The sequence below is a fragment of the Calypte anna genome, chromosome 3 (assembly GCF_003957555.1).
Source record: "Calypte anna isolate BGI_N300 chromosome 3, bCalAnn1_v1.p, whole genome shotgun sequence".
NCBI lineage: Eukaryota > Metazoa > Chordata > Aves > Apodiformes > Trochilidae > Calypte > Calypte anna.
In genome coordinates, this window is record NC_044246.1 from 112,679,860 (window position 1) to 112,699,801 (window position 19,942).

Genomic DNA, 19,942 nt, shown 5'->3' on the forward strand with positions numbered 1-19,942 from the left:
CTCTCTGCTTGTCTGTGGAAAGCTCCATGCAGAACCACATACCGTGGAGATGAGGTTGTCCTCACACACCACTTGGCCTAAGGAACCCAGAGCAGATGCTGTCAACAGCAATAGTCCTCAGGTGGCCACAGATGTGTGGGGGGCACTGTAGATCTGTAGTGTACACTTGGGAGAATGCAGCTTTGGAGATGGACACACTCTGAGCTGGTGGATGGAATGGAGACCTGTAAAAGTCACTTCAAATCACGTGATTTTTGTCATGGAATCATAGAATGGTTTGAGTTAGAAGGGACATTATAGATCATCCAGTTTCAACACCCTACATGACACCTCCCACCAGACCAAGTTGCTCCAAGCCCCATCCAACCTGGGCTGAGACACTGCCAGGGATGGGGCAGCCACAGCTTCTCTGGGAAACCTGGGCCAAGGTCTCAGCACCCTCACAGCAAAGAATTTCCACCAAATACCTCCTCTCCATCTCCCCTTTTGCAGCTGAAAACCCTTCCCCCTCATCCCATTCCTCCCTTCCCTTGTCCAAAGTCCCTCCCCAGCTTTCCTGGAGCCCCTTCAGGCACTGGAAGATGCTCTAAGGTCTCCCTTGGAGCCTTCTCTTCTCCAAGCTGAACAACCTCAATCAGAGCTGCTCCAGCACTGCAGGGAGTGGAGGAGATTTTAACTATATTAAGTTCATCTGAATTACATTTCTTTGGGAGTAGAGAATTTGTAACCTTCATCTTTCAACTACCCACAAATTTAGAGAAGCCCAGCTAAGGGACAGCAAACAGCAGGACAAGGCAGGGCCAGCAGGCAGGTAAGGGAGGCAGGAATGTCCTAGGCAGATTTTATAGCCATTTCCATGTCTATCTGATAAATGCCAGCCAGTGGTTCACTGCTGAGTTAACCATCCACCTCCTCCACCAGTGATGTGTGCTCATCATGCTCAGGAATGAAGCCTCCCAAATTCCTCAGAAGCCAAAGCTGGAATAGCCTAAAAAAAAAAAAAAAAAAAAAAAAAAAAAAAAAATCATACCCAGGTTTCAGCTTCACACAAGCTCAGATAAAAAAATTAATCATTCCTAGCCTGCATGGTTGTCCTCCTTGCAGCTCCTCAGGGGTCTTCCCTTACAGGTTGCCACCATCCCATCCACCCATCAGCTCCTTGGGGACTTGTTTGCAGGCAGAGGATACCCCCAGGGGCTTTTTTTTTGCACCCAGCTGTCTGCAGCTGGCCATCTCCCCATCCAAAATGCCATCTGCTGGGGAGAGGAATCAGGGAAGTTGATAAGTGGTGAATGTGAAACAAGTTGACATTGTTTGGAGCTGCAGCACTGGGTCAGAACGACACGGAGGGTTTCTCGGCAGCAAATGTTACTCCCAAGCCTGGAATATAATTAACTCCTGCCTACTCCTTCTTTCTACCCTGGGGTGCCAGCCAGCATGCCAGCAGCACCAAGAGGCTTCTGCAAAACCTCAAGCTCAGCCCTTCACTTTGCCAGCAGAGCCAAAGCAATGGGGATCCTTGGGTTCCTTTTCATCTTCGGCTCCTTGATCACTCATGGTAAGACCAGAAAGGTCGAGGGTGGTAAAGAGAGGTATCTGGGAACAGGAAAAATGTTTTATCAATGTAATCAAGTCTAAATATTCTAGGCAATGAGGGGGGAAAGATGTCAGCAGGTTCCTGGATGAGATAGTGAGTTAAGCACTTTGGCACATTGCATGATTTAATCCCTTTGGGTGGTGTGAAAACGATCAGGGATGAAGCTGTGGAAACGGAGCACACCTCTGCCCTTCTAGGAGGAAACTTGGTTGGAGAAGCTCTAGAGGAGATGCCCTGTGCTCTGGGAAAATGCCTCTGCCTTTTCTCAGGCTGCAGTTGCCTCCTTGGCAGGGTGAGGACAACCATGCTGACCTCCTGTGCGTGGTCCTTGCCAGCATTCTGCAGAAACAACCATGTGATAAAATGTTACTTGAGTGAGGCTGGCTCTGCAGTTTGGGTTTTGTTTTTTTTTATTACTAACAGTCATATCTGAAGCTTTCCTCTGGGACAGGGATCCTGGGTTCACACCCAGGTTCCATTCATGCTCACAGTCCTGGATTTCCTGGGCTCATTCATAGGGATTTCTATGAATTTTATTCACCAATTTCTTGCTTCTTTGTACAGGAGATGCTCATGGACCAGAGAGCTGCAACCATGAAGGGGGCTTGTGCCGAGTTGGAAACTGCATTTCTGGTGAATATCTGGCAAGTTACTGCTTTGAACCCATCATTCTCTGTTGTAAGAGTTTATCACCCACTACCACAGAAAGCTAAAGAGCTTCAAAGCACTTGGAGAGCTTCAGGCTCCACTGACAAGAAAAAAGATGCTGTTAGGAAGGAAATATTGTGCCTTTCTCTGTCATTTCCACGGGAGATCGTGTGGATTCACTGAACTTCTGAACTTCTCTGCTTTTCGTGTGACTTTTTTAGGCAACACTGGGACCAGAAGAAATTTGGGCCTTCCAGACTCTGTATTTCCCCTTTTCACATCTGTCATGCTCCTTGCCTGAAAGCAATAAACCTGAAGTTTAAAAGAGCAGCAAGTGCCTGTTCATGTCTCCTGCTGACACTCAGCAAAGGTGCTGGTGGTGGGGTGCGTGGTCTCCCAATGATCAGGAGTGGATACAACAGCCCAAAACGTCCCAGCAGGGCAGGTTGGCTCCATCTCTTTATTTCTCTTCCCAGAGAAAAAAGTTGCAATGGGTATAGCCTTTTTTTTAAATCACTTTTGGTGCAAAAGCTGTCTGGTTTGACAGAAAAGTCTGTGTTTCTCAGTAGAGTTCTCTCTACTCTTCATGTTCAGGTTGTGCCAGGTTCTTACAGGCACTGGGAAAGGCTGGCAGGAGAAATAAGGCACAAAAAAGGAACAGGGATTCCCCACATGGATCCAGACCTCTTTGCCCATGGATTTCATAGCATGAGCTTTCTGTCCATCAGCCCTGGGCCCCACCTAGAAGAGAAAATGCAACACCCAGCAGGGCTGTCCTGGGTTCAGCCTTCTTCCAGGCCAATGAAGAGCCCAGTCTTGCTTCTTTTAAACATAGAATTATAGAATGGTTTGGGTAGGAAGTGATCTGTAAAGGTCATCTTCCTGCAGTGACCAGGAACATCTTCAACCAGATCAGGTTGCTCAGAGCTTCTTCCAACCTGACCTTGGGCTTCTTCAGGGATGGGACATCTCCCATCTCTCTGGGCAACCTGGGCCAGTGTTTCACCACCTTCCTTGCAAACAATTTCTTCCTGATGTCTGGCTGAATCTCTCCTTTGGGGAACGGGTCTGAAAGTTGTGTTCCATTACCCTTAGCAGGCTGCTTTCCTCATCCATGGACTGAATTTCTGGTGCTCCTCCTTTCTTCTGTAACCCCTCAGCAACAATCCCCCAGCACTGAGCCTGTTTGCACCTAACATCCTTCTGCCTATGAGCTCTATCAGCCTAAATCCATCACTTGTCCAGCTCCACTCTCCACCCTTCTGTGATTTTTCAGCAATGAAATTTTGACACCCTTTCTGCTTTTGTCAGTTAGCTCTTGGTCTCCCTTTCCAGGTAAAAATATTTCTCTCTGGGTCAATTATTTCTGTGAAAGCAAGAAAACAATGATGCAATGAGAGAGCTATGCCAGTTAGCTGAGGCGTTGCTCAGAGCCAGGGAAAAGTCCTCCCTGGGAGATGAAATTCCTGCTGTGATGAAGCAAAGAGGAAAATTCCCATTGACTCACCAGGGTCAGGACCCATCACCAGTGGTCCAAAAAATTAATTCATCCAAGTAGCTCCATCCTCCTGCAAGCAGCCCAGCTCTTTTCCTCAGGTCATCAGGACACCATCTGGGACACCAACACGTGCAGGGAGACTCCAACACTGCCCTGGAGATCTCCTGCAGTCGGATGAAGCATCAGGAGTGATGGATCATCCAGAGTTGGCTGTCAGCTTGGGAACTGCTGCTGCAAACAGAGATTGGGGTTGAACCCAGGGCCAAATTCCTCCCCAGATTCCAAGCTCAGCTCCTCCATGCACATGTGTGAGGACAGGACAGGCAGGCTTTGGAATCAAGGCACCTTTCCAACCTAAACAGTGACTCACATCCGTCCACAAACTTCTTCATCCGTGCCTCCTGGGGAGATGTTTAGACACCATATTTATTACCTAATTTCCTAAGAAAGTGAAACATCCAGACTCATACACGTCCTCTTATAAACCTCCCTGGACTGTCACTGGGTCTTCTGAGGCTGCACCTTGAATCCTGGGGTCAGTTTTGGGACCCTCAAGACAAGAAGGACATTGAGGGCAGTGGAGATGGGGAAGGGTCTGGAGAACAAGGCTGAGGAGCAGCTGAAGGAACTGGAGGTGTTTCATCTGGACACCTTCTTGATCTCTACAACCCCCTGAAAGGAGGTTGGAGCCTGGAGGGCACTGGTTTCTTCTCTGAAGTAGCAAGCGATAGAACAAGAGGAAATGGCTTCAGTTTTTACCAGGAGAGGTTTAGATTGGAAATCAGGAAAAAAATCCTTCACTGAAAGGGGTTTTCAGGTCTGGCCCAGGCTTCCCAAAGCAGTGGTGTAGTAACCATCCCTGGGGGTGTTTAAAAGCTGTGGAGATGTGGTGCTGAGGGACACGGGGGACTTGGCAGTGCTGGGTTAACAGTTGGACTTGTTGATTGTAAAAGTCTTTTCCAACAAAAACAGCTCTAGGAGTCTATAAATTTGGGGCCTTTTGGTCAAATTTCAATCAAGGGAAGTGGAAATGCTCAGTTAGTTTATAGGACACATTGTCCACCTGCGAAGTACTGTCAGACACACGGTCTCACTCACTCTCCCCTTTCTCTTTGTACCCTTGCTCACCCATTTGGATGGAAATAACTCTCCTAAAAAAAACCCAAACACAACAACAACTGGAAAAAACTTCAAAAAAACCCCAAAACAAAAACAAACAAAAAAAAACAAAACCAAAACCTGACAACAAAGCAATAACAAAAATCCTCCATCATTTCTGCCTGATGAATAAGAAGAACTGAATTCTTTTGCAGCAGCGTGGTCTGGGACCCAGGGAGGAGAGAGGAAGCATGGTCATGGTGGAGGGTGGAGAACAGCATCCCTGAGCCCATCAACCTGACACAGCTTTTTCTTGACGTGGTTTCTTGACCTCTTTACTCATCTGGGCTGTTTCCCAGAGTGTGGAGCTGAATGTGGTCAGAGGAGCTCATCTGAATCCATCTTGTTACCTGTAGGATTGTGTGTAGGAACAGAGGGGACAGTCAGGCCAGGGGGAAGCCAGAATAGAAGAAGAAATGAGAAGATGAAGCCTATCATGCTTGCAAGCTGGTGAGAATTTAAATTTGGATTTAAAGGCCAGCAGTCCTCTCTGGAAAGATATTAAGATTTTGCCCCTGTGGGCAAAAAAAACCCAAAGGATTTTTGTGGGAAAGTCTTGGCTGATCCTTTAATTCTAGCTTAGACAGAGTTTAGATGGCTACAAAAATAAGGGTTCTTCAGGATTAACCCAGAAGACATAACAGCTCCTCAGGGTGATCCAGAAACCATCCAGACATCTCAGAAAGTGTATCTTGGATTTTTGCAAGTACACTTTGTGTCTTTGCAGCCATACAGACAGCCAGGGTAGAGTTCTACCCTTGTGCCTGCTCTGTCAACCAGCACAAACCTCCTGAATAACTGGAGCTGTCAGTTCTTCAAAGCATGACAAGAACACCCTCCCTCAGTGGAATTTGTTTGCTGTTCCCAGGCAACAAGCCAGTCAGTGTTTGCTTGGCAGGGAGAACCAGAGGGAGATGAAATCCTCCACTTCTACCCTAAAAATGCCATCAGAGCTGGAGCTGTGCAATCAGGAGCAGAAGGCATGGCAGTTGTGGTCCTACCTGGGGAAGCTGAGCTCTCCTAGCCTTGGCAAACCCCTTAGATTGTCCCTTATGTCCCCAGCAAACCCATCCAAACCAAAGCAACCACCATGGATGGTTCTTCCATGCATCCCCATTCCACGGCTGCTCCTGCATCTCCTGTAGAGTAAAAGGTACCATCACCCTGCCCCAGCCCAGCTCCATGCCAGGAAGCCCAAACAGGTCTCATATCTCCATGATTTGGTTTAATCAGGTGAGGCTCAGGCTCTGCCATCAGCAGATCCTCACCCTTGGGCTCAGCAAATCAGTTCTTCCCCACACTGCTCCTCAGCACAGTCTGGAGGTGATGGGCACATGGCAAGGACCATTTGTAGTTGGCATCTGGATGTGGTCATGGAGCTGGTGGGGAGAGCTTAGGTGTGCAGAGAAAAGGTGTGCTGTGTCTGCTTGTTGTGGGGTAATGAACAGCATTTGGAAAGGGAGAGGAGAGGAGAGGAGAGGAGAGGAGAGGAGAGGAGAGGAGAGGAGAGGAGAGGAGAGGAGAGGAGAGGAGAGGAGAGGAGAGGAGAGGAGAGGAGAGAAGAGAAGAGAAGAGAAGAGAAGAGAAGAGAAGAGAAGAGAAGAGAAGAGAAGAGAAGAGAAGAGAAGAGAAGAGAAGAGAAGAGAAGAGAAGAGAAGAGAAGAGAAGAGAAGAGAAGAGAAGAGAAGAGAAGAGAAGAGAAGAGAGCAAGGAGGCCATGAAGATGATGCAAGGGTTGGAGCAATGCTGGAGCAAGGCTGATAGAGTTGGGGGTGTTCAGCCTGGAGAAGAGAAGACTCCAGGGAGACCTTAGAGCACTTTCCAGTGCCTGAAGGGGCTCCAGGAAAGCTGGGGAGGGATTTTGGACAAGGGAATGGAGGAATGGGACGAGTGATGGTTTCAAGCTGCAAGAGGGGAGATTGAGATGAGATCTTAGGAAGAAATCCTTTGGTATGAGGGTGCTGAGCCCCTGGTTGCCCAGGTTTCCCAGAGAAGCTGTGGCTGCCCCATCCCTGGCAGTGTCTCAGCCCAGGTTGGATGGGGCTTGGAGCAGCCTGGGCTATGGGAGGTGTCCCTGTTTGTGGCAGGGGGTTGGAACTGGATGAGCTTTAAGGTTCCTTCCAACCCAAACCATTGTGTGTCTATGTGTCTGTAATTCAGAGTGTTTCACTAATTCAGGGTGTCCTTACTCTGCCCCAAAGGACTCCCCATCTGGCTGCTGTGGCAGACAGGAGATGGATGATCCCATGGGCCAGGTGAGGAGCGTTGTGCTGTGCTCTATGATTAAAGCCTGCCCACACCCATGGGTCTTTCTGGGTCAGATATTTTTTCCCAGGCTAAACTTCAAGTCTGTGTCTGCATTTGCTTGTCTCAGGGTTTGGTTAAAAAGCACTGGTGGGATTGGGGGGGATGGAGGAGAAAGCATTGCAAACTGGGCAGTGGTCAATCACCAAAGGATTTGCTCCTGCTGGAGTGAATTCATCCCAGTCTGTGCTTTAAAAATCAGTCTGCTCAAGTCCTAGACTGAAGTCAGATGAAGTCAGTGGAGACATCCCTCCTGTTTGGAGCCAGGAGGCAGATGTGGATTAAGTTGACCTCTTTCCAGCCTCCAAACCTCTGAGGCACCCAGGAGCCAATTTCATGGCCATGTGTCACTGAGCACAGATCAGCCTTTGTCCATTATGGGATCTTAAAAAAAAACACCCCAAACAACCCACCCCACCATCTGGAGGCAGGTTGGGGAGCAGGAAAGGGCTGGAGGATGATGGATCAACCCCAGTAAACTCACCAGAGGTTGAGACCTCCACAGTGTAAGGACCATGGTGGAGGGAGCCAGGCCAGCTCCTGTCAGAGCCTTTGGGACAGAGATTTCCTGCCCCCTGATTTCTTGGGGAAATCTGGTTTCTGTTGGTATTGTCTGGTTCTGGCTCTCTTTTCCCCAGGCACGTTCTGCAGCTCAACCCCTTGCACTCCAGCTGCAGAGCAGGGATTTGCAGGGATGGGGAAGTCTTCTCCTGGCCACCTTTGTGTCTGCCCCTGAGACATTCAGACAGCTCCAGACACAGCTCATCTGCTCAGCTGGAGATAAAAGATGGTGTTTGGCCACCCCTCACTGGAAACACCACGGTCCTCAGGCTAAACCTCCTTTCTTGAGTGCATTAAGCCTTCTGCACACACATGGTCAGGCACCCCAGGTCACATCCTCAGAGCAGGACACTCAGCTGAGCATCCAGAGGCTCCTCCAGTGCTTGAGGTTGTAGCTTACCCAGAATCACAGAGCTGCCACAGTTGGAAAAGACCTCTAAGATCACTGTGTCCAGCTGCCAGCATCTCCCCCAGATGAAATATATGTATGAATACCTGTATCAACATGCCCACCAGAGCATGTCCTAAAGTGCCTCATCTCCATGAGGTTTAAATACCCCCAGGGATGGGGACTCCAGCACCTCCCATTCCTAACTACTTTCTCAGTAAAGCAATTTTTCCTCAAATCACAGAATCACAGAATCACAGACTGTTTATGGTTGGAAGGGACCTTAAAGATCATCAAGATCCAACACAACTCTGCATGGGCAGACAACACTAACTGCATTTTACAAAGTCTCAGCCATCCATCAGGAGGGTGGATTACTTAGGTTTTGGTTTTCCCCAGGATGCTCTATCAGTGCATGGTGCAGAGGTCCAGCCAGGGCCTCCATCTACATTCTCATGTTACTCCAGCATACTGCAGAGATGTGCAAAGGCCAGTGCTGTGTGTTCTCACATCCTAACTATAGTGAAAATGCAGTTGACACAAACCAGATTGAATGTAAAAGTTTCAAAATAGCTCTGATGCCTTAAAGACTGAAAAATCTCAGCCCTGAACTCTGAGAACTGAATGCCTACATCAGCCTTGCAGATAGGAAAACTGTCTTTATTTTGAAATTTAGTCTAAAGCTCCCCTGGTGCAACTTCAGGCCACCTCCTCTGGTCCTATCAGTATTTAGTCGAGAGAAGAGCTCAGCACCCACCTCCCTACAACCTCCTTGCATGATAGAGAGCAACAAGGTCTCCTCTCAGCATCCTCTTCTCCACACTAAACATTCCCAATTCCCTCAGCCTCTCCTCCCAGGATTTGTTCTCCAGACCCTTCCCCAGCTTGGTTTCCCTTCTCTGAACTCACTCCAGCCCCTCAATGTCTTTCTTGGAGTGAGGGCCCCAGAACTGAACCCAGCACTCAAGGTGGGGGTCTCACCAATGCTGGGTACATGGGCACCATCACTGCCCTTCTCCTGCTGGCCACACCATTCCTGGTACAAGCTCAAGAATTTCCATCCCATTTCTGGTAGCTAAACCCTTCCCCATGGCCCCATCAGACCTTCCCCATGGTCTCATGGCACCATCCTCAGAGGCACATACTGGGTCACAGCCCTTCTCCCAGTGCACCAACTGGTACCACCAGAACTGCCCAGCACCAGCTCCTCCAGAGGGGCTCTACACACTCACTGGCAACCAACCCCTCCTGCAGATGGGGTTACAAACCCATTTTCAGGTTGTGTGTGGCAGGATCTCACTCCACCTTGTTTAAATGCCCCATGTCCTGTGCTCCAAAGTCCCACTAGTGAAGGGCCCCTTATCTCCACTGTTTGATGAAGGTGATCCTTGGTCCCTTCAAGCAGCCTGAAGGCCACTGGGTTTACACTTTCCAACACTACCTGGCACCCAGCCTCTACATAAAAAGTCACCTAAGTGCCTGGCAGAGGGAAAAGGGAAGACCTGGAGATGCCCTTGGATGTGTCCTTGATGTGAGAAGAAACCTTTCAAAAACTGGTTTTCTCCTTCTCCTCGGTTTGCTGTTGGGTGGGGGAGATTTCTGCTTGTTATTTGCTTTGTGTTGTTTTCCCACATTGACACACAAGTTCCACCTCTGCCAATTTCCTGGAATGAACCTGGAAAACAAGGACAAACCCCAGCGGCCTGCCAGCATCCTTGGGAAAGCTGGAATAAACAAGCTCCTCAGGATTGGAAGGAGGCATCCCAGCTTTTCCATTCAATAAACAGAAATGACTCAGCTGCTAAATTGCCATTTTTCTTGGCAGTTGTAAACCAAAGTCTCTGGGCAGCCTGGGAGTTTGGAAATGCAACCTTTGATATTTAAGGGCCCTGTGACTCTCACGTCAACATTTTGTGTTGGGGAGTGCTGAGGAGGAGACTCTGGAGTCTGTCAGGTTTGACTGCAGCAGTGAGAAGCACAGTGGCTGGGAGCTGGAATTAAAAAAAACATTAAAACAACTTCGGTACTGGAAGCACTTGGATGGGATTGGAACATCACGTGCAAACAGAAGACAAGCCAGACTGGGTAAGACCCAATTTTCTGTCTCAAGAAGCAACTGGTAGCAGATTTCCCAGTGCTCAGTGAAATTTGTTGACAAAAATCTCCCTTTCTTTTTCTTTTTTTTTTTTTTTTTTTAATTTTTTTTTTTTTTTTTCTTTATTTTTTTTTTTTGTTTGTTTTGTTGGTTGTTTTTTTTTTGTGGTGGGTTTTTTTTTTTTTTTCTTATTTTTTCTTTTTTTTTCCCTGCTGTCACCAGTGTGCCCAAGAATGGGCACAACTCAGTGCAACTGTTTGCTGTCATGTTGAAATGCATCTGAGATTGACAAAGTTTCCTCTGCTTCAGGAAGGTTACACAACCTCTGGGCACTATAAATCCAGGATTTCCCTCTTCTTCATCTCTTCACTGCCCTTCCACTCCTCCTCCTGGTGAAACCTCCACCCACATTCAGCCATGAGGATCCTCCAGCTTCTCCTTGCAGTCGTTGTCATTCTTCTCCTCCAGGATGTTGCTGGTAAGGACTAAATAAATATTCACAGGGGTTTCTGCAGGACTGGGGACTCAGGTTCTTACCCTGAGATAGGAAAGGACAAGACAGGGCCCTCAAGTCAAAGCAAATCAAGCCAAGGTTGACATGAGTCTTGCTTACAAGGAACAAAGTTCTTCTGACATGGCCTTCCTGGATGCAGGTGTCTCAGGTCCATAGATTCTATGACCCTTTCTCTCCATCTCCTCCAAACCCACTCAGAAATGCTGAACCTAAGACTCTGCCCCTGATGAAGATGCAAACCTTATCTTCCACAAACCAGGGAAAACCCCATGAAAGGAAAAAGCATCTTCCAGGGAAAAAAAAAATTGGGAGCAAGACTACTGATTTAATGTTTTGTTTGTCTGTTTTCTTCTGGGTTTCTGTTTGAACAGAAAACTCCTCCTTGGTTGGGCTTTTCCACTGGTTGCTTGTAGCTATGTGTTAGCAACTGAGGTTTCCTTCAGCTGTAGGGTCACCATGGTGTTCCTAGGACTATGAGTGTGTAACTTTCACAGAAAACAACCAAGAAGAGGTGATTTACTTGCTTGGCCTATTTATAGCATCATAGCATGGTTTGGGTTGGAAGGGACCTTAAAGCTCATCCAGTTCCAACCCCCTGCATGGGCAGGGACACCTCCCACAGCCCAGGGTGCTCCAAGCCCCATCCAACCTGGGCTGAGACACTGCCAGGGATGGGGCAGCCACAGCTTCTCTGGGAAACCTGGGCAACCACGGGCTCAGCACCTTCGTAATAGAGTATGCTCTCCTCATGTCCAGTCTAAATCCACCTTCTCTGAATATGAAACCATCACCCCTTGTCCTATGGCAACTTGTCCTGCCAAAAGTCTGTCCCCATCTTTCTTATATCAGGTAGTAAACTCAAGTCCTAAGGAGAAAGAAAGGAGAAAGAAAGGTTTGCTCACTCCACTGATGGTGAATACCCATCACTGTATCCCTCCAGAAACCCCAAACTTGGTGTTCCTGATGTCTTTAAAGAGAAGCAGCATGTACCCTCTTTATCAAAACAAGAAGATTTAAAACAAAAGAACAAATTAAAAAAAAACCACACCCAAACCACCAAGAATCTAACAACTACAAAAAAGAAAAAAAAAAAAAAACTAACCAAACAAAAAATAGCCAAAAAAACATCCAACCAACCAAAAATAACCAACCAAACAAAAAATATATAAAACACCTGCTCCAAAAAAAGTCACTTCTCTGACTTCTGGTGTTTCCCAAGGGATGCACCTCACCTATCCTCATACATCTAACCTAACCTAGCCAAGCCAAACCTGGCCATCTTGTCTAAGCTATTTGCTAAGAGATTCCAAGTGCTTGCTGAAGGGAAATGCTCCCCCAAACACATCAGACCTTCACCATCAAGCCCCATCTAAATTTCCCTGTTTCCAACAATGAATCTTTCATTGCTCAGCCAGTGATGCCAGCAGGGCTCTGGGTGGGTTCTTAACTCCCCTAAAAAGGTCTCCCACCCCTTTTTCTCTCACAGCAAGAGGTCTTTCAGACACCCAGCAGTGCACGAGCAACCGTGGCCACTGCAGGAGGCTTTGCTTCCACATGGATCCACATCAACTACCTCATCTAACCTAACCTAACCTAACCTAACCTAACCAAACCTAGCCAACCCAAACCTGGCCATCTTGCCTAAGCTACTTTTTAAGATATTCCCAGTGCTTGCTGAAGGAAGATGCTCCCCCAAACACATCAGATCTTCACCATAAAGCTCCACCTCAATTTCCCCGTTTTCAACAGCAAATGTTTCACTGCTCAGCCAAGTGATGCCAGCAGGGCTCTGAGTGGGTTCTTAACTCCCCTAAAAAGGTCTCCCACCCCTTTTTCTCTAGGAGCCAGAGGCCTTTCAGACACCCAGCAGTGCATGAGCAACCGTGGCCACTGCAGGAGGCTTTGCTTCCACATGGAGCGTTGGGATGGGAGCTGCAGCAGCGGCCGCCTGCGGTGCTGCCGGTGAGAGCCACCACCCTGGGGTGGAACCCAGCACCCCATGGCCATGCACCCAGAGACTCTGCAACCACAACACCACCTAGGATCTGCTCTGGGACACTCTGGGACACCCCAACCTCCAGCTCATTTTGTCCTGCAACCAATAAACATCTTGGGTTTATGTAAGCTTCTGGGTCCAGCGCTCGGCTGTGTTTGCCTCGGAGATGGATCATGCTGCTGAATATTTGGGGGTTTGATGAACTTGCCCACCCCAATTCATTTAGAGGTGTTTGAGATGCACTGGGGTACCCAAAAATCTGCATGGGACCAAAGGGACAGCTGTGTCCTTCCAGGGTGGCATCCAGAAAGGGATCTGCTGGGTTTCTTTATCAATTATGAAGCTTCTAGCCCATACCCATATCCCTGTGTCTGTCACAGTCTTTACCAACGTCTACTTCTTGCTCTATCCATCAACAGAAGACACCAGAGCAGGATTCATCCTCTTCAAGGATGTGGATCCAGGACAGAGCTATGATTTGCCCTCTAGAGGTGCCCTGTAACAACAACAAGGTGAACCTTGGCTGGGTGCTCAGGTTCTCTTCACCTCTGAGATGAGGTGAAGGGGAGTGAGATGGAGAAATCCCAATCCCACGTGGAGAGCAATGGTGGTCATACAGCCAGTGTGGGGGGATCTGCATCATCTGGGTGGGCAAAGTCTCGTGTGAAACTTTCCTGTGTACTACAATGTTTAAATAAAAAGAAAAACTGCTCATAAAACTGATGATAAGAGAAAAGAAAGTAAGAAAAAAAAAAAAAAAGAGCTTTTTTTGGCCTTGCTGCTCTTTGGTGGTGAGGGATACCTCAGGGTGAGGGTGGTTGTGGGGCTGGGGGGACAGAAAAGAAATGACGTAGCTGAGGAAAGGAAAGGAAAGGAAAGGAAAGGAAAGGAAAGGAAAGGAAAGGAAAGGAAAGGAAAGGAAAGGAAAGGAAAGGAAAGGAAAGGAAAGGAAAGGAAAGGAAAGGAAAGGAAAGGAAAGGAAAGGAAAGGAAAGGAAAGGAAAACATCCAGTGTGGTGTCTGGGACATGCAAGCAAGGAGGCTGCAACACACCTGGCTTTAACCTAAACCCTCTCCATTTTCCTAGAAGGTCCAGTCTTGAACTGGAGGAAACAGAGAGAAACCAGTAAAACCAGTGACTCATCTGTGTTGTTTGACACCTCGTGGAGCTCTGTCCCATCTCCATCTGATTCTGAGCAGTGAGAGCTCTCTCCTATCAAAGTGGATTAGACCAGAGAGGGATGGAGCTCCTGTGTTTTCCTGGGCTGGAGATGCCCTTGTCCTTGTTTCTTCTGCTCTCCAGGCTGCAGACACTGGACTGGATGCTGCTCCTCTCTCTTGAGTGACAGTCCATCTCCTCAGGGGCCTCGGAGAGCTCAGCCAGGGGTTAGCAGCCACTCTGGCTCACTCCAGCCATCAGTCCCATCGAGCAGATAAGGTTCCCCTTGATAACAAGACCTGCCAGAAACGAGCCTCCAGTTTTTCCACCTTTTTGAAGTCTGGCAGGTGAAGTTGTGCAGAACTTTGTCTTCTTGCCAAAGTAACCAACATCCAGCTCCAGTCTTCATTTTCCCTCCTTTTTTTTTTTTTTTTCTCCCCCCCTCCCCTTCTCTCCCCGACCTCCTCCCCTGTGCTTCCCTCTTCCTCCATCCACACGCCTCTCCGGGAAGGGCTGATAGGGATGCTGGAAGGGGGGGAGGACATGGAGCTGGGGAAGGAGAAGGAGGTGATGTCATCTGGTTTTGAGTGCTGCCAAGAGGAGGCAAGGCTTTGACATGTCTGCCTCTACCCAGCCTGGCGCCGGGAGCAACTGGGAGCCTTCCTCTCGCAGCCGCCTCCGCACCTTATCAGGGGCAGGGTGACATCTCAGGGACATGTCTGCCAGGGTTGGGAGGGAAAGGAGGTGGGGAACCCCCTGAATGTGAGCCTTGTGAGAGGGATGTGTGTGTCTGTGTGTGTGTCTGCTCCCTGGCAAGGAGCTGAGGAGGGAAATGGCTCCCAGCAAGCAGGATGGAGCCGGCTCTGAGGAGAAGAAAGAAGCTCTGTGCTGGTGCTTGGAGCCAAGGGTGATGCTGTCACCCAGTTTTGCTCCTCCGAAAGCCCAGGAGAAAACTGAACCTCTGACCTGGGCAGGCAAGCTGGAATATCCTCCTTGACCATTGCAAAGGGTTAAATTATCCCTCCTTGCTATCAGAGGAGGTAGAGGTGACTCCACCTGCCCCTTACTCAAAGCTTTTGGGGTCAGGGGTGATCTCAAGCAAGGCTGGCTACAAGTTTACCTTGGAAATTGTTATGTGATGGAGCAGCAGGTCTTCCTCTAAATAGTTTTGATAATTTTCCCCTGACTTCGAGTGGAAAACATTCACTCTATGAATTCTCTGATCCGTGACCATAAAACAGCAACATCCCCAAAGCCACCTCCTCTTTTCTTCTCTCCCCCAGAAATGCAGTTTGATCAGAAAAGAATGAGAGGTTTTTGGCTAAACCCAGGAACAAATTGGGTTTCCTATCTCCTGCAGCACAGCCCTTGGGAGGGAAAAGCTTTGTGGGACACAGGAGCTGCAGCCCAAGGAGTGAGATGGTTCCCTACAGATTTTAAGACTTTTGTTTTACAGAATCATAAGAATGGTTTGGGGTGGAAGGGACCTTAAAGATCATTTAGTTCCAAACCCTCTGCTATGGGCAGGGAAAAATTTATTTTCTATTATTTTATTAATGCTGCAAAGAATATTTTTCCTCCACTTCATTGGATCATCTTGCTCACCCCCCATTCTGGAGAGGAAGTTGGGAACTTTGGGAAGAAGAACTACAACCCCTGGACACTTGGGGCAGAAATGGGACCACTGAGTCATTGTCTGTCCAGCTGGAAAACTTATAAAATTGTTTTTGGTTTTTTTCTTTTTAACTTGGAAAAAACAAGATTTTCTGTAAAAAATCAGTCTCAATTGATACAACCACAGTGAGAAAACAGACAGTGAGAAAACAGGAATTAGGGTCACCCTCAGGGACTCTTGAACACCTGAGCCCTGCTTAGAAGAGCCCCTCTCATCTCAGGCAGAGCCAAACCCTTGCATCAGGCAAAACTTTGATCATAAAGCAAAGGTCTCCATCCCCTTGGCCTCCAAGCCTCCCTTGAGAGCCAGAGGAAGAGGCTCCATGCAGCAAGAAATTCTGTCTCACAAGGGTTTTCTTATCTCTGAGGATGGAGAAAGGGAGCCCGAGGTGACCTCTGACTCTGTAGACCCTTCTGTCAGTCAAATGAACCCCTGCCAGCAAAACCTTGGCACTTTCTTTACAGGAATAAGTAGATGTCCTGTTTGTGCACCCCAACAAGGGGACAGAGAAAAGATGCAGCCACTGGGATTGACCTTGGTTGTCCACGTCAGAGCTGGGACCTGGCAGTTGGTCAGCCCCAACATCTCAGAGGTTGTGTAATAAATTATTCCTTTTTTTTCTTTTTTTTTTTTTTTTCTTTTTCCTAGGCATAAATAAATGACTTCACCCTCCTGGCAAGGTGCTCTGGGCTCTTTTGGCAGCCCCATGGGGGAAGGAGCAATGCAGCCCCCCCCTTCTCCCCTGGCAGGCAGTGTTGGCTGGTAGGGATGCTCCAAAACAAACATCATGCAAACATCACACAAAGCCACCTGGAGCCAAAACCTCGTGGCTCTTGGTTTGGAGATGTCCCAGGAATGAGAAAAGGCTGAATTTGGGAAAGGTTTTGCATCCCAGGTGAAGGGAGGGTAAAGAACCCCTTTCCCCTCTCCATCCTCATCCCCACAGCTTGCAGGACCCTTCCCCAAGCCTCATGAATTCCCAACTCTTCCTCCAGGACCAGGTCCCCATGCCTGGGATGGACACAAAAGCTGTCAGGAGGCTTTATTGTCCAGATCTTCATGCTGCTATCAGTGACTCCCACACACTGGAAGTGAGATATGTGTGACAACATTTTTTCCATCAGTGAGCTTATCTGTGCTGAGAAGAGGGGAAGGGGCTGGGAAGGGTGATGGGGAGGAGGAAAGGGGATGGGGAGGAGGTGCAAGGGCATGAATGCCCACCCACCCCATCCTTCACCCACCCCATGCTCCCCAAATCCATGAAAGAAGGAGAGGGGAAAAAAAAAAAGGGGGGGGGGGGGGGTTTGAAGGAATGTGCTGGCAAAGCAGTTGCCTGAGACCTATAGCCTCCTGGCCCAGCAGAGACAGTCCTAAATTCCTTGGGTAAGATCCTAAAAACCTCTTCCTGAAACCATATCTCTTAGCTCATATGTATGTCCATAAAACTGGAGAAACCTCCTGCAGGGACATTGGCTGGGCCAGCAAGACCTCAAGGGGTGTGACCCCCTCCTTGGTGTTGGACTGATCCTTCCCAGCAGGAAGGATATTCAGACAGAAAAAAAACCCCCAAAAAACCTCAGCTGTTTCATACATAGAGCAAGTGGGACCCATCATCCTGGCTGCAGCTGATGAGTGCAGCTCACTGGGGTTTTGTCAAGTCCTGGGAAGGCAGGGTCTTGGTCCACAACCTTGTTTTGTATTATTTTATTGTATTATATGTTTTATTATATATTTTAATCTTCTATTCTATTAAAGTTCTCCTCCCACTCTACTCTGACTTAGTGAGACCACATCTGGAATAGTGGATCCAGTTTTGGGGTCCCAAGTTTAAGAGAGAGGAATCTGCTGGAGAGAGTCCAAAAGAGGTCTAAGAGGGTGATGAAGGGACTTGAGCATCTCTGCTGGGAAGAGAGACTGAGACCTGGGGCTGTTCAGCCTTGAGAAAAGAAGGCTGAGAGAGGATCTGATCAATGTCTCTAAATATCTGAGGGGTGGGTGTCAGGAGGAAGGGGCCAATCTCTTGTTGGGGGTGCCCAGGAACAGGACAAGGAATAATGGGTTGGAGCTGGAACATTGGAAGCTCCAGCTCAAGCTGAGGAGAAACTTGTGGAGTGTGAGGGTGAGGGAGCCCTGGCCCAGGCTGCCCAGAGAGGTTGTGGAGTCTCCTTCTCTGGAGCCTTTCCAAACCCCCCTGGATGTGTTCTGTGTGTCCTGCCCTGGGGGATCCTGCTGGGGCAGGGGGGTTGGACTGGATGAGCTCTAAAGGTCCCTTCCAACCCCTGAAATTCTGTGGTTTTATGACATTTATGTGGCTCCAGGAGATGCTGCTGATGAGAAGGCTTTAGGGGCTCACAAGGCTTGGTGAGTCTTCAGGGAGAGGACTGCAGGTGGCAGAAAGCCTCAGAGGAGAGCTGCAGGACAAGGAGCTGAGGATACAGATGTGATTTCAAGGGCAATGTGGTTACTTTTGCTCTGGAAACCATTAGTTTTATTTCAAGGTGGACAAACTCAAGTTTGCCAGTAGTTCCCTTCCTCCCAGGTGCTGAGTTTCTGCTTGGCCCATCACAGTCTGTGCAAGTAGCCACCCCAAATAACAGATGATTCCTGGGTTTAAAAAAAAAAATAGATTAAACTTCTACCACCAAGCTTCTGATTCCAAGGAAAGCCCAAGAAAAAGCTGCCAAGGTTTTCCTTTAAGGAATGAAGGCTGGCAATGCTACCTTGGGACCATGGGGCGGAAATTGCCCCAAGAAGTCACCTTTGAAGGCAGTGGTGAAGCTGAGCTCCCTCTTTCTGACACGTGGATAGTTTTATCTCCCCAAGAAGGACAGTTATGGATGTGTTCCCCCAAGCAGTGCCTGTGAAGTGCATTCTGGACTCTTTGGGCTTGTGTTGTCAAGGATGGGGCTGGGTGACAACGTAATCTTTTCAAGGATGGTCCACAGCCAAGGGGCAAGAGGAGCACCAGACATCTCCTGACACTGAGCACATGGGAGAGAAAACACGGGGGAGCTCCTGGCTGGGTTGAAATGTGCATGTTTTGTCTGCTCAGTGATGTGATTACTGCTGGTAGCTGGTGTGGGGAGGTGGCAGCTGTGCTTCTGGGCTGGATGGGAGGTGTCACCATCAGCATCATCCCTCCCAGGCTGCCTCCTCCTTGGGGAGCTGCTATCTGCTGGGAGATGATGGAATTCAAGCACAGTTCATTAACAGAGTCCCCTGGGGTGGGTTAAGCCCAGGCTGGATAGTTTCCCTTCCATCCTGTGAGCTGACACACTGGAAGATGAACCAAGGTCCTGCTGAGTCTACCCAGGAGTTATTTTGGCTTCAGCTATCTGGTTAGCAGCCCCCATGTCACTCACCAGAATCACACATTGAAAGTCTTCAGAATGCCTTCAGACAGAGGCAAAATGTCCCCATCAGCTTTTGCCAGCCCCTGAGCCACCAGCTGGAGCACCCTGAGGTAAAACCAAACCTCCAGATTTGTGTGGAGACTTTCAGGGCCTAAAGCATGGGACAGAGATGGGTGGGTTTCCCATGGATGGGTCTGTTGGCAGTGGTAACACCCTCATGAGGGTCATGGTCATCTTTAAACCTGTACATGAGGTTTGTGGAGCTGGGTGGTGCTGTAATATCATCCTGTGGGGTGGGGAAGGAGAAGGGGCCTTGGTTTGGATTTTTTTGGAAATTCACCTATCTGTCTATAAGCACAAAGAATCCATGTCCACACTGTGCAACTCCTGAGAACAGTAGACTTTTCCCAGATTGTCCTTGCACCATCCAGGCAACTGAAGAGCTGGAGAGTTTCCCTTAGGCATCCAGAAGCTTTTCTAAAACTGGACATCCAGAAGATGAGCAGAAGACCTGGACATCAGGGGTGGTGGACAGAGGTCAGAGACAACTCCAGCTGCTTCCTTGCTGTCCTGGTTTGGGCCAGGATAAAGGGAATTTTCTGTCTTGTACTTTTGCTTCCAGCTCAGTCTCTTGTCAGGAGCTGCACTTGCTGAAATGAACAGCAAGTTTCTCAGGCAGTGTCTGCTGCTGGGACTGATCCCACTCCATGGTTATAGTTACAGCTGGAGAATGGGCTGCAGAACCAAGGAACTGCTCAGCTCTGAGGAACATTTGGCCCTCCAGAAGGAGAAAAGGAGTAAAAAGGTCACACCTGAAACCCTCCCTTAGGGAGGAACAGACAAGATAAATGACCAAACTTGACCAAACAGAGTATTCCATCCCACACACCTCATATTCAGGATAAATTTGAGGGATCACCAGGGTCAAACCCCTTCCTGTTCCCCTTCTTCACCTCTCCCTGTTTGTTTTGGCATCCTGGGAGGATTCCATCCCTTC

The 19,942-nt window shown here is 48.6% G+C and overlaps 1 protein-coding gene and 1 long non-coding RNA gene across 3 annotated transcripts in view; both read left to right on the forward strand.

The window, feature by feature from the left end:
• XKR6 (XK related 6) overlaps positions 1–19,942 on the forward strand; it is a 288,902-nt gene that overhangs the window by 191,607 nt on the left and 77,353 nt on the right. The gene's annotated exons all lie outside the window — the stretch shown is intronic.
• Positions 10,022–13,478, forward strand: LOC115598035. Its single transcript, XR_003987340.1, has 3 exons — positions 10,022–10,239; positions 10,559–10,727; positions 12,605–13,478. It is a non-coding gene; the product is annotated as an uncharacterized LOC115598035 (long non-coding RNA).